General features: G+C 35.8%; 2 protein-coding genes across 4 annotated transcripts in view; both read right to left on the bottom strand.

Moving 5' to 3' along the window:
* LOC137431519 (arf-GAP with GTPase, ANK repeat and PH domain-containing protein 1) overlaps positions 1-14,784 on the bottom strand; it is a 709,868-nt gene that overhangs the window by 463,050 nt on the left and 232,034 nt on the right. The window lies entirely within an intron of this gene.
* The window catches only part of LOC137431522 (carboxy-terminal domain RNA polymerase II polypeptide A small phosphatase 1), a 126,368-nt gene that overhangs the window by 36,826 nt on the left and 74,758 nt on the right, over positions 1-14,784 (bottom strand). The window lies entirely within an intron of this gene.

Genomic DNA, 14,784 nt, shown 5'->3' with positions numbered 1-14,784 from the left:
TATCAAATGAACATAAAAGTTAGTCTGTGGATGTATTAGCAAAGCAGTGTATTTTGTTACTCTCGCAGATCCCGAGTTCGCATTAGCAAAAGCAATTCCCATCACAGTTATAATCCTAAATTTGACATGCACAGCTCTTGGAAGCCATTCTATATGCGTTACCCCCATTCTCATTGCTGTCCCACTTGTTCAAAAATCCATTCGCGTGCACGCAAGCTCGCAGGACATTGCAAAATGTATTCATGGGGTAGAGTCCAAGATTGACTGATATGAAAGAAAAGCATGTCGTTGCTACAAACACCACCACCACCACTCTTAATTGTTTATTTCATATCAAAATGTACCAACATCAAGACAAGGAGGTGAGATTTTGGTGAGTCAAAAGCAAGTACTTTTCCACCATTTAAATGTTTGAATGCTCTTTTAAAATAATATTCTTAAGGAAGCATTTCCCTCTTTCGTAGTAATTTCATGAAGAGGTACCAAAACAAGGTGCGATTGTGTATTCATTTTTGTAAATGCAGTATATATACGGTACACAATAACACCATCTGGTTCCTCGTTAATGTTATCTGATAGAAATACCAGAGTGGTATTAACCTTGTTCAAAAAGTCCAACAATGCAATTACTGATTCACAGAAGCTTTTAGGTAATCTGTCCTTTTGCTCAAGAACTCAGCACCACTCTCCCATCTTTTTCATCAAACCCACTTCCAAAGTCGAATGTGTGTACATTTATATCGTGTATATTGTTATGAAAATGACTTGGGGGTTAATTATGCATCAGTTATACCTTAATGAGTGTTAGCATAAGTGTTTGTAAACCCCAATTAGCATCAATCAGAATGGGATGTCAAGTTAACTTCCCTGTCATCGTCACCCTCATGCCTGTCTCTTCTCCCCATCTTCCATCTATGCAATTCTTAAATCAACCCCAGTCATTTAATCACACATGGGCATGGTGCTCTCTGCACGTGCTGTTTCAAACTTCTCGGACAAGTCCGGCAACATTAAGGATCAACATGTGCGAGTTCAAACCTCTCGGACATAGGTTTTACAAATAGTGGCTCAGCATGTGCAAGTTCAGTGCTGCGAGAGCGAATATGCGAAACCCACAAAGCAGGGGGAGGGAGGGGGAGCAGACAAGCTGACTATAAAAGGCAGTGATGCTCCCACCCAGGAACAGCCAGCCTGGTACAGCCATTAAAAGAGTCATGAACAGCAGTTAATCTGGGGTAGCCAGAGACAGCGCAAAACCAGACGCAACCTTAACATACACAAAGCACGGCACCCAGAGAGCGAGCTGCACAGCGATCAACACAGTACAGACAGCCCAGGATAACTATCTAGAAAGTCACAGATGACAGTCAGCTGCAGAGCCACACAGCCCAGAGCAGAGGAAAAGTGAAGAGCCTCGACAGAGCCGTGGAGACCCAAGAGAAACATTTGACCGGGAAAGGGGTCCGAAGCCATGCCTGCACTTGGGCATCTCCAAACTAGCCTGCGCCACACCTCCCGGTGCTTCACAGGAAAGACCGCACATACACGCTACACTTTGGTTAATTCTCCCATGCATCCTGTGTTCCCCACTGAGTCTGCCGGTACTAAGATGAGCGATAACAATAACACTGCACTGCTGCAGACCGTTAAGTGCCCTGTCAGTTGTCTCTGTATTATTACTACCATTTTTACTTCCCATGCCCCCATCCCCATTATTTGTTAAATCTGTCACTTTTAAAGCTATGTGCTGTGTATTTTGAGCCACAATCTCATCCTCCAGCAGAATGAAATTCCCACATTAAACCATATGTACGCTGCAAGAGCTGCGTGGCTAAATTGGTTAAAATATAACCACACCGCCCACGGATTCGCGGTGTATATGCCGACTGCCTCCGCTCAGCATCCTGGGAGTTCACCTCCAGTTGTCTCTTGTCACTATAGATACTAGGCATTTTAACCCGCTGCTGCTCTGAGGGATTTAGTCCAAACACAACATGTTGTACTTCACAAACATTCTGCTCTATTCACCCTATAACACACCTACCCTTCATGAAGGACATCATGAGATTCTTACCTCCAACAACTAATACTATCAAATAGGACACCCAGGTTAAAGTTAATCTTAGGGACAACATACAATGATGCATCATCATGCCTGTAAAACAGCAGGATAACAATTTATAGTTGGGCAGAGAGATGAACGTTGAACCCTGGTGAATGCGCATACCTCTAAGGCTGGGGTGGGGGGACCTCCGGCCTCCGGGCCGTATACGGCCCGCGAGACCGTTTGATCCGGCCCGCGAGGCAATTCATCTATCTATAATTCCAGTAATCTCTCCTTTTCAAGGTTTTCAATTCATCGGACAAAGTGTCAGTTTGTCTCGAAGAACTGTCTCAGATCGGATTACTGACATGGCACAAGATATTGAGAAAACACTGAAGGACACCGCAAGAGATTTCCAGTTTTTCTCTCTGGCCTGCGATGAGACAACGGACATAACAAACACCGCCCAACTAGCCATTTTTGTGCGGGGGATTACAGCTGAGTTTGATACGAGGGAGGAGTTGCTGTCTTTGCAAGCCATGCATGGCACCACCAAAGGTGAGGATTTGTTTGAGCAAGTTGTTTTGGCTATGAACAAATTCGAACTGCAGTTTGACAAGTTAAGTGGCCTGGCCACGGATGGAGCCCCAGCCATGGTTGGCGCGCAAAAGGGATTGACTGCATTGTTCAAAAAAGAAATGAGTCGTCTCAGTCTCGATCCAAGTGAGTTAGTTGTATGCCACTGTATCATACACCAAGAGAATCTGTGTGCACAGTCCCTGAAGCTCAACAATGTGATGACAACTGTCGTTTCCACCATAAACGTGATCAAAAGCAGAGGGCTGAACAGCCGCCAGTTCAAGGAGCTACTGAGTGAACTAGAGTCAGAGTACGGAGATCTGGTTTACCACTGTGAGGTGCGGTGGCTGAGTCGCGGAAATATGCTCACACGGTTTTACTCACTGAGAGAAGAAGTGAAACAGTTCATGGAGATGAAGGGGAAACCTGTCATGGAACTCAGTGATAGCAAGTGGCTGTGTGATTTGGGCTTCATGGTGGACATTACCAAGTACCTGTCAGAGCTGAACGTCAAGCTCCAAGGTCCCAACCAGCTTCTCAGCTCTCTGCAATCACATGTGAAATCATTTGAAGCTAAACTAAAGCTGTGGCAAGTGCAACTGGAAAGGGGAAACACTTTCCACTTTCCCACTCTGCAAGAACAAAAGCCTGCTGTGACATCTGAATATGCTGCTGAGTGTGCAAAACTCATCCAGGCATTTGGAGAGAGGTTCCAGGACATGAAAAGTAAACAAAGGGAACTGAACATATTTGCCACGCCGTTTAATGTGGAACCAGCTGATGTGCCTGACAACCTACAACACGAAATCATTGAGCTGCAAAGCAATGACGAGCTCAAAGCTAGGTACAACAACCTCCCTTTGCTCGAGTTCTACAAACTGTATGTACGTGCTGAGGATTTTCCCATTCTGAGGAGACATGCACTGAAGTTTGCATCACTGTTTGGGACGACCTACAGCTGTGAGCAGTTCTTTTCAAAACTGACTCTTGCAAAGACTCGGTTCCGCTCAAGACTGACTGACCCAAACCTGCAAAACCAGCTGCGAGTAGCATCATCATCACTACCACCTGACACCAAACGCCTCGCCAAAGAGAAACAGTTCCAGCCATCGCATTAGGTGAGTCCGATATATGTATTCAATAATTTAGCATGGCCCTCGAAGGATGTTCTAAAAATCGAAATGGCCCTTGACAGGAAAAAGGTTCCCCACCCCTGCTCTAAGGCTATCCTGCCAGCATATTTTATACAGTTTCACCCCGACATTCAAGGAGGATACGTTCCTGGAAAATGCTGTGAATGTTAGAACCGCGAATGTGGGGCCATTGGTTCAAAGGGAAAATGGGGGATTGGTTCCCGGCGGTTCCTGATTCACGGAAAATCCCGCAAATGTCAAGGAAAATCACACAAACGGCGAGGAAAATCCCATAAACATCGAGGAAAATCCACGAATATCAGGGCATTGTTTCAATGGGGGGAAAATGGGACAGCTATTTGCACCAATAGCTGCGGTGGAGTGTTTTCATTCTGTACAGTAACTCGCTGGGGATGACGTGTTACGCAGCTGGTGGGATATCCTGCGAAGCAATTTTCACAGTGTGAATGGTGGGATATCCCGTGAAGCAATCTTCACAGTGTGAATGGTGTGATATCCCACAGTGCTATGTTCACAGTGTGAATGGTGGGATATCCCGCGAAGCAATGTTCAGTGTGAATGGCGGGATATCCTGCGAAGCTATGTTCACAGTGTGAATGGTGGGATATCCCGTGAAGCAATCTTCACAGTGTGAATGGTGTGATATCCCACAGTGCTATGTTCACAGTGTGAATGGTGGGATATCCCGCGAAACAATGTTCAGTGTGAATGGCGGGATATCCCGCGAAGCTATGTTCACAGTTCGAATGGTGGGATATCCCGTGAAGCTATGTTCACAATGTGAATGATGGGATATCCCACGAAGCAAATGTTCACAGTGTGATTGGTGGGATATCCCATGAAGTTTGCTTATAGTGCGGCAGAAATACTTTTATGTGGCCATGAACAGCCGTGAAAATGCAAAGCACAGGGCTGCGAATGTAGAAACATGTTGGGCTCACGGCTCCTGGAAGATGTGTCTTTTGCACATGTCTAGTGGCTTTGTGTGTGGCTGGTGGAAGACATTTTTAGAACTGTGTGGACTTCGCAGCTCGTGGAAAAAAATTTTGCCTCCACAAAAAACCATGAATACACGGGACACAGGGCCGCGGAGGTAGAAGCAGGTCGCAATTTATCAACTGCGAATATGCGAAGCAACTGCAAAGCAAACGATAACCCGTGAATATTGGGACCACGAATGTCAGGGCGGAGTGTATACAAAAATACTCTGCAAAAGTTTCGGATGTTTTCACTATAGTGGTGCAATTCCCCATTAAGCATTTGTGGGAAGTTACAAGTACTGTATGCCATATAGGTAGATAATTACTAAAATTTCTGTGCAAGTCAATTTAATATCACAGATATACAAAATAAATCAGGAAATTGGAAATTTTAAAACTTTTGCCATAATAACAAGCATTTTGAGTATTGCGCTACAATACATGTCCCCTACCAGCAGTCTGTCGTCTGGAAAACTGTTGGGAAGATTACCAAGGGTTATTTGCCCACAGGTAAATACCAGATACTTACTTTTTCTTACTTCTTCCACATGCAAAATTTGCATTTATGTTTATATAAATTATACAATAGTAGTGTAATAATGTTGCTTCTGGGACACCTCCGTTTAACATGGGAAATCCCTATCTAATGTCATTTACCCCCTTGTCTTTTTCAAAAATCATAAACACCTCTATTTCTCCCACCCTCATCTTTATGAACCTTTTGTCTGTAGTACCTATCCTTAATGTTGTTCATTAGACCACTCAAACACTACAAATATTTGTTTTCTCTTATAGACCTATCATCCTTCTTCTACATATCATCTGGCAGATTAATCTTTGACCCATTCACTTCCATATTAATTCTTTCCCTCCCTCATTGACCCTAAACACCTATATTTCTCTCACCCTGTTCTTTACGAACCTTCTAACCTTTTGACATGCTATCCTTATTCATTAGACCACTTAAACACCTGTGATCCTTCTGACCTTATGGACCTTTTAACCTTTTACTCTTAATATCATCTGGTGAATATAACCCACTCAAACAACGACCCTACAAATATTTGTTTATGCGTGGGAAATAATTTAATTCTCTTGCCACTCTCTTCACCATCTAATATATTAACAAAAAAGATGATTGAGTTTGGTTCTTTATTAAGATATTTTAACTGAGCTAAGATAAAATGGTAAACCTCCCTCAATGTTCTTGTTTGAGCACCTCCAGTGCCACATACCATTTTTAAATTAAAGTATATATTTTCCTGACAACCATCAAAGTTTTCCGTCCACTCAAAAATATTTCCATCTTTTTTACCCAATTCACCGGTATTTAAATTAATTCTCTTATTTGTTTTGTGAATTTTTTTACCAGTTGCCTTTTCAATTATACCTATTTGATATTTTTCACATTCATTATGTTTTCCATTTATATACCAAGGTTGATTACACCTCCACTCTTTAGTCTGGTTGATACTTGGTTCTATCATTTATATAATAGTAAAAAAGGCGGCGGTAGCCCGTTAAAATCCCCAACCCCCCCTTTTTAACTTATCACTTATATATATCTTATCACTTATGTATATCTTATCACTTATATATATCTTATCACTTATATATATCTTATCACTTATATATATCTTATCACTTATATACTTATATAACCATAAGGGAGACTATCAATTCCATTTTCTAAAATAAACCTCTTATCATCAAAAGCCCCCAATGCTTTCTTATTCACCTCTTCTGAATATAATTGATGTTTATAACTTCTTATTCCATTAATCTTTCTAAACTCTTCTTTCTTTGTTGTTAAACAGTTATAATAATCCTTAAAGTTTATTGTTTCTTTAATGACATTTTTCTTTACACCTTTTAATTTCTTATCAGTTTTTTCAACGTTATTCACAATGTATTTATAAGCATAAGCCTTAGACCTCAATCCCACAAATTCACTCATGACATTTCCTCCTAATTCATCCTTGAACTTTCCAATCACCTTTTTATTTTTAGAAGAGAACAACTCACTCTCTGGACTGTAATTACTCGTGTCATAGATATTAATGTCTCTTTTCATGTCTGAATAAACATCGTTGGTATTAATTTTCAAAATAAAACTATCTGTATCCATATAAAGTAGATTAACATCATTTTGATATTTCTTCCTCAAGTTATTATAAAAGTAATCATACATTAATGACTTTGATAAATCAAGAATTGTTGTCCCAATATAAATAGGTTTGTTCATTTCAATACTCTCTTTAATCAAATGGATCGCACAAAAGTTCTCAGTAAAGACCTCAGCTCGAGTAAAACTCGGTCTATTAATTAATTTTGATGCTTGTTCCCAAGATGTTGATAATCTGATATTTTGTCTTTTCCTCACATTCTCCATAGTCTTACCAAAGACCGCATTATTCATCAATTTATAAAAGTCTTTCTCAAAATCTGTTTTTGACTCTGTTCTTCTTTGTGTATTAAAATCAATGTACCCCTTTAACCAATGACTTTGATTGAACTTTAGAACCCTATGGATCTTCTCTACTCTTAGACCTTTTGATAAATATTGTCGCAAATTTCTTTGGTGTAGAACATAATTTTTCTTGTTATATAATGTAGTAAGTAATTTTTCTGTTGATTCACCTATATCAAACGATCGTTGATAATCACTCAACCATTCTTTCTTTGGACTTTCTTTCTCACAAGCAAATGGGAGATCTTTGTGTAGGTTATGGAGTTCCTCTGGATATTTTAAATCAATTTCAAAATAATAACCAACTTTTTCTTCATCCAATTCTTTTTGTGTAGAGATACATACATCTTGTAAAACGTTTTTGTAGTCTTTTTCCTTTACCCATCTAAGTTTTCCATAAGGAAGAGCCTGAGACATTGCCCAGCCATACAGGTTGTTTGCGTCATAGTACATCAAGTAAGAACTCTCTTTCGTTGGATCATAATTTGGAAGATATTTGTTATTTGCTTTTGCGTATCTACTCGAGCAGACTTGTGAAATTCCACCTCTTTTTGCCTTTTCAATCATCAAAAGCATATCAACATCGGTTATCAAATCCAAATCTTGTTTTGTCATTTTCAACATCGCACTCCAGGCCAATCCAGGTGCTGTGTAGTAGTGAGCAGGATCCAATCCATATCCAGTGCGACAAACAGATCTAAAGGCTTCAAATACATCGGCCAATAAAAGCACATCAGTTTTGAGATACAAATCGTGATACTCGCCAAGATTCCTGATGTTATATTTTTCCCAAACATTTTGTGCGTGTACATAATCTTTATCAGATATATTACTGTTGTTTAATTTGTTATAGAAATTTTCTTTTGAAGGAAGTTGTGTTTCATTGAATCTCTCAAATGAGTCCATATAGTCATAGGGGTAAATTCCCTTTTGTGTTAGAAAATCTTTATCTAAAAAATACTCTGAAAGACATGGAAACTCTTTTAGATTTTGAACCAAGTTAACCAATGGACTTGCCATGAATTTAAATGTATCAAGAAATCTGATATGAGTAATAGGAGATGTGTGAATTGTTTTTGTGAATGAAATGTATTTCTGATCCGTGTTTGGAATTGCTGAGATACTTCCAGAAGTCTTTGAGAGTTCCTTGATAAATAGATGTGTATCATAATGAGCGTTGTTATGAAGAAAGACAGGAATGAAAGAGGGGAGTTGATAATTAATATTACAACTTTGATGAGCCAGACCTCTATATTTACCAGTGAGATGACAATGGTCTCTAACCTTTAGACCTTTACCAATTTTCTCCTCACAAATATGACAGACATTGTTTTTTATAAATTCCCTTTTTTCTTTACTTGTTAAGGACATTGGTTTATTGGTTTCTCTCATTATCTTGGTTAATCGAACACAGTCTTTTTCTAGTCGTTTCACAAACTCCTCTGGGGTATTTGAGCCTCTATACATCTCTAACTTGTTATATTTATCACCAACGGATGATTTGATATAATAACAAAAACCACAAGGAGTATGTTTTTGATATTTATTTGTGTATGATTCTTTTGGATCTGGAGAAGCAGTATCAATTTTTTCTAAAATACTTTCAAAATCAGCATATATAACAAATGGATGTTTGATCTTTTTATTTTCATCTTTGAATGTGATCTTTGAGCCTTCTTTAGGCATATTGATTACCGTTGATTTATGTTCGCCACAATAATTTGAATGTTTATCTAATCTTTCTTGTGAATTGAAGAAGTTAAGACAACGCAAACAAATATATATTTTATTTGTTCTCTTACAGACTTGTGGTTTTATTAATTTAGCAATATCTTTGATGTATGTATAATGTGAATTTTCGTCTGAATTAAAATATAGAAGATTAATATGAGTTTGTTTACAATTGTCAGAAAGCTTTAAAACCTGAATGTTGTTTGTTTCTGTTAGACCATAAACATTAACTGATAAATTATTCATCTTTTCAAATTTAGGAATATCATTTAAAGTCATCGGAAACTTTAGATCTTTCGTATTTAATGTATTCTCATATTTTTTATAATGAGATACTCTTTCATCATGAAAATGTGGAGGATGTAAGTGTGCTAAAATAGACCAGAGAAAACATTTATTGTCTTTATTTTTGATATTGATAACTGCTTTTCTATTTTTGATAACACTGGGTAAATCAATGTAAGAAGAAGCTTTTAGAGGATCTGATTTAAGAATATGAATGTCTATGTAAATAATTTTTCCTATATTGAATCCACTTCCTACGATTGAATTATCCACATCTTGCTCTTGTTTAATAAGTTCATCATAGACTCCTGATGTTTTAAAATCTTGATATGAAGATATAAAGTGTGGCTCAGTTCTCATGTATGGTGCATCTATAACTCCTTCATCCTTTGTCATTTCTAATTTTACTCCCATATAAAATTTAAGTGGTTTCATTTCCTTTAGTGTTTTTTCAATCAACGTTTGAACAGCAGGTTTAACTATTTCTACAGCATCAACTATAGACTCTGGTTCAGGAGGTTTGAAGTTAAAGACTCTTATTTTAATATGTCCTTTGAATGCTCCATCAGAGTTTTTAGTTGTGATAAAATTTGATAAATGTAGATTTGTTTTAAGATGTATTTTGAAGCCTTTCTTGAGGATATTTTTATTACATGTAGAACAGTGTTTTGTTTCAGGTGGAAGAGGGGAAAGTTTGTTTAAAATGTTGTATGTATGTTTTGCGGTGAGAATATGTTGTTTATAATATTTTACTTCCTTCTCGCAAGTATCACAATAAACCATATTTATAGCGTGAGAAAACGTGGTGTTTTATATATATCACTGTGCTTAAAATAAAACACTTTTGAGCTTTACAGCTCCGTTTTATATATATCGCTGTGCTTAAACTAAAACACTTTTTCACTCAGAATCATCTAAGTCATAACTATCACATGAATACTCAGAATCATACTCAGAGTCATCAATAAAGCTACTCTCATAACTATCATTTGAGCACAAACTATTAGTATCATAACTATCATCTGTGTTCAATGAAATACTATCATCACCATCGTCCGAGTTCAATGAAATACTATCATCACTATCGTCCGAGTTCAATGAAATAGTAAAATCTTCACTGCTGTAATGACTCATATTTAATTAGCAGAAAAAACCTTTCCATCTATACCAATATACTTTCTTTCATTAACGGATTCAATCTCTACATTTTTAATATCAAAAGTTATCTTTAAATAATCTCTAACTATCATAGAACGAAATGACATTTCACCAGAAATATTAACATCATTCATTTTACTTAGATCTACACCCTTTGGATTATTAAAGAAAATACAAATGTCTCCTCTAGAATTATTAATGGTCTTATCATTCTTTTTCAAAGTATCGTGGTCAATCACTTTTTCAAGCTTTGAATAAATTGCCAGGAGTAGAGGAGAAACTTTTGTTAGATTTACTTTAATGGATGTCTTTCCAGGTATAGTTAGAGCTCTTCCTTTAAATGAAATAGAGGGGCTCATGTTATTTTCCATAACTGGTTTTACCCAAAAATTTCCATATTTATCTTTGTTCAATTTAACATCTTTGACATATTTTTCTATATCTTCCACCAAAGTAGAGATTGATTGAAATTTGTCTTTTGTGCTTTGAAACATTGTATTTATTAATGAATAAACTTGCGTTTAGTTTAAGTAAAAATTTACTATATAAATATGATAAGTTCTGAAGGATATTTAGAATTTCCAGACTCTCCATATGATAAATTAGAGAATTGTCCAGCTTGTGATAGAATAGGGCTTAATAATGAGGGTTCATATAAACAATGTTTATTCTGTGATTATATTCTAATTAATGATAATAAGAAATATAAAAAAACATATAACTCTTTTAAATTAGAACCAAAAATGAATTACTTTACAAGATTAATAAGAGAGATGAATGTTAAGCATTATGGTGATAATACACCATTTCTTACAAGGAAAGAGACTCTTTGTATTGAGGAAATGTATAAGGGTTTAATGATATTTATTATTCAAAATAATTTTAATGGAAATGTTAATACAAGATACTATATAAATAAAATAATGAATTATTTTGAAATTAAACCCGAACTCAGGATAAAATATAGAGTTTCTAAAATAGCTCAAAAAAAGTTAGATGACTTGTTTTCCAAATATATAAATGAATGATTTTTTACCCGTTTGGGAAAATAAGATAAAGTTTAATAACCATAAAAACATTCCAAATTCATTGAGATGTCTAATAGTTGGTTCAAGCGGATGTGGGAAAACCTGTTTACTTTTAAAGATGCTCCTTGGTCCTAATTTTTTAGATTATGATAATTTAATAATTTTTACAAAGTCAAGTTTTCAACCCGAGTATCAACTACTCTCACAGGGTTTTAATGCAGGTCTTAAAAAGGAAGACATTATCGGTTTATTTAAACTTCAAAACAAACTGAATGATTATAATATTGAAGATATAATACAATTATTTTGTGATACACAGAAATCAAAATCGAAACCCATAACTTGTATTCTCAGTGATAATACGGATGATATACCTTCACCTCAAGATTTAGATAAATCAAAAAAGAACCTCGTCATCTTTGATGATTGTGTTAATGAGAGAAACCAAACAGTAATGGATAGCTACTATACAAGAGGGAGACATTCTTCTTGTAATTGTATATATCTTAGTCAATCATATTTTCAACTCCCTCGACGCTCAATAAGAAACAATGCCAATACTTTTATTTTATTTAAGTTAAATTCAATAGATGTAAATAATTTTTGGAGAGATAATTGCTCTACGTTATGTAGTAAAAAAGAATTTGAAAATTATATGAAACACACGATTGGAAAATATAAATATATTGTTGTGAAACAAGATGAGATACTAAATGATATTTTTCAATAAATAAATACAGAAAATGAATACCGAAGAAAGAGAAAGAAAGTTTAAGGAACATCAACAATTAGTTTCAAAAGTTGTTAAACAACAGGAAGAGATAAAGAAGAAACGGAGACAGAAACTAACTGGTGAAGAAGCCTTTGAAAGAAAACAAGAGAAATTCTTTAAACCACTTTTGAAAACTCAACACTCACCTACAGTTCCCACGGTAGAATTTACTCCGAAAAAACTTCAAATGCTCAAAGATTTTAGTCAGATAACAAAACAAGAACTTGGTGAATTAGAATATGATGACGAGGGATTATTTCGGAAACTTGAGCAGGTAAATCAACCCCCTAATTATGTTGTGGAAGCTCTTCAAAACAATGAATATTCGGCGGGTTCAAAAACCAGAGCAGGTCTCATTCCAACAGAAGAACCAGCAGTGTTTCATCTTGTGGAAGAAAAGGTATTGATATTTAATGATGAATTGATGTTCTTGAGTTCTACTCAACCAAATGTTAAATTAACTCCAAGATTAATGTTTCTTCTAACAAACCCCGGATTCAGCGGTTCAAAATATTTTGAGGAACCACTTGATATGGAAAGAGAGGAAGATAGGGTATATATTGAGTTGTTAAATGCACTTGATTATGGAGTTTCTGTTGCTGGTAAAAGTAAGAAGAATGAGAAGGAGAAACATATTATTGATGCTTTAAGTAAACTTGGTTCAGGTGTTAGTTTTCTTCCAAATGACCCATCACAATTAGTTAATAGGCTATTATTGTTGTTAGGTAGTAAGAAGGCTGGAAACAACAATTGTTTTAATGAATCCTCAGCCATTTTAGATCAGTTGATGAATATGAAAATAATTAATAAATGTCAATACAAAGATATTTTATTAGATATTAAATAAGATGAGAAGCACAATTCTTAGTTTTAATTTCACAACGAGCGATTACACAGCTTCATTCCCTTACCCACTACAACTTGACCCCCTTACCTCATATGAGGCATCTTTATTGTCGATGGAAACTTATAATACCTTGTTTAATATCACAGAGAAAAACAGCAAGTTTAGTTATAATCCAGGAAGTGGATATAAAACTATAACTGTTTCACCTGGAGCTTACGAGATTTCTCAAATATCTTCAGAAGTCTCTCGCCTTATGAAAGAAAAAGGTGATGAACCAAAAAATATTGTAATAGATATTCAAAAACACACTTCAAAATCAACTATTAAACTTAAAAATAATTATAAAGTTGATTTCACGATTGAAAATTCGTTTAGAGAGCTATTGGGTTTCTCTTCAAAAAAGATTGAAAATAACGGGACGTTTTACAGTGATAATGTTATCCAAATATCCTCCGGTATAAATTCAGTATTAATTCATTGTGATTTGATTGATGGTGCTTATAACGATGGAATAAGAACAAATACAATATTTTCATTCAGTGCATACTCAACCCCGATTGGTTATAAATTTAATATGGAACCAAAAAATCTTGTCTATTTACCTGTGTCAGGAAAAACCATATACAGAGTAAATTTTAGGATAACCGACCAAGATAATCGTATGATATCCTTTAATGATGAAATTATATCCATCAGAATTCACCTACGTGAAGTTTTTCAATAAATAAATAATGGTTATTGTGAGAAAACACGAGTTGGGAAAATATAAAATAATTACAGGGGAGGGCATGTTCCTTTCACCAGACTATACAAGGTATGTGGGTAGAGGATACTATAAACCTAAGAGACAACGAGGTGTAGGTCATCAATTTCGAAATAAAGGAGATGGGATAATTGATACTCTAATGGGTATTGGTTCAACCATCCTTAAACATAAAGACCTAATTGGTTCAACTGCTTCTGCCGTGGGCTCCGTTGCGGGTGCTATAAAGAGTATAAAAGATGCTCAAAAGGAGTCTCATAAATTACAAGCAATCAAAGAAATAAAAAAAGGTAAAACTCAACTATCTTCACAAGAACGACAAAAAATCATTAAAATACTTGGGTCAGGGTTTCAACAATTTTAATGCTATATAAATACAAGTATGGAAGCGATTGATAGTATCTATGATTTGGATGATACGATTATCATTTCAAACTCCACTAAAAAGGAAGACTATTTTAAGGTAAATGCTATAACAGGAACAGACTGGAATTCAAACGGAACAAAAAGTTTTGAAATAAATAATCAACAAACTTACTTGAATATAGCTGATAGTTTCTTGCTGTGTAAATTTAAATTCACTAAGGCTGCGAATAATACTAATGCTACACTCGTAAATGATTTCTTCTGGAAAATGTTTGACAGTGTCCGCCTGTATATTGGAACACAAGAGGTTGAAGCGGTTGATTATGTCTCTGCTACATCTGAAATGATGAAATTTACACTATATTCGTTTAGTGATAGAATGGGTAAGGGAGCTGTTGAAGGTTTTATTCCTGATATGTCAACGGGTACAAACGCAGACCCTGGTTATAGTCAAAGGAAGTCAATGTATAATGATGAAACAAAAGCAGTGAATAGTTTTACCGTAGCAGTACCTCTTAAAGGTATATTTGGATTTTGCGATTATGATAAAGTTTTGTATGGTCTTAAAATTAGATTTCAACTACAAAGGAATGATAATGTAAATAGG

The sequence above is a fragment of the Myxine glutinosa genome, chromosome 7, assembly GCF_964187855.1.
Source record: "Myxine glutinosa chromosome 7, kmMyxGlut1.1, whole genome shotgun sequence".
Lineage (NCBI taxonomy): Eukaryota > Metazoa > Chordata > Myxini > Myxiniformes > Myxinidae > Myxine > Myxine glutinosa.
Note: the sequence above shows the minus strand (reverse complement) of the source record. Positions and strands in the feature narration are given on the sequence as shown.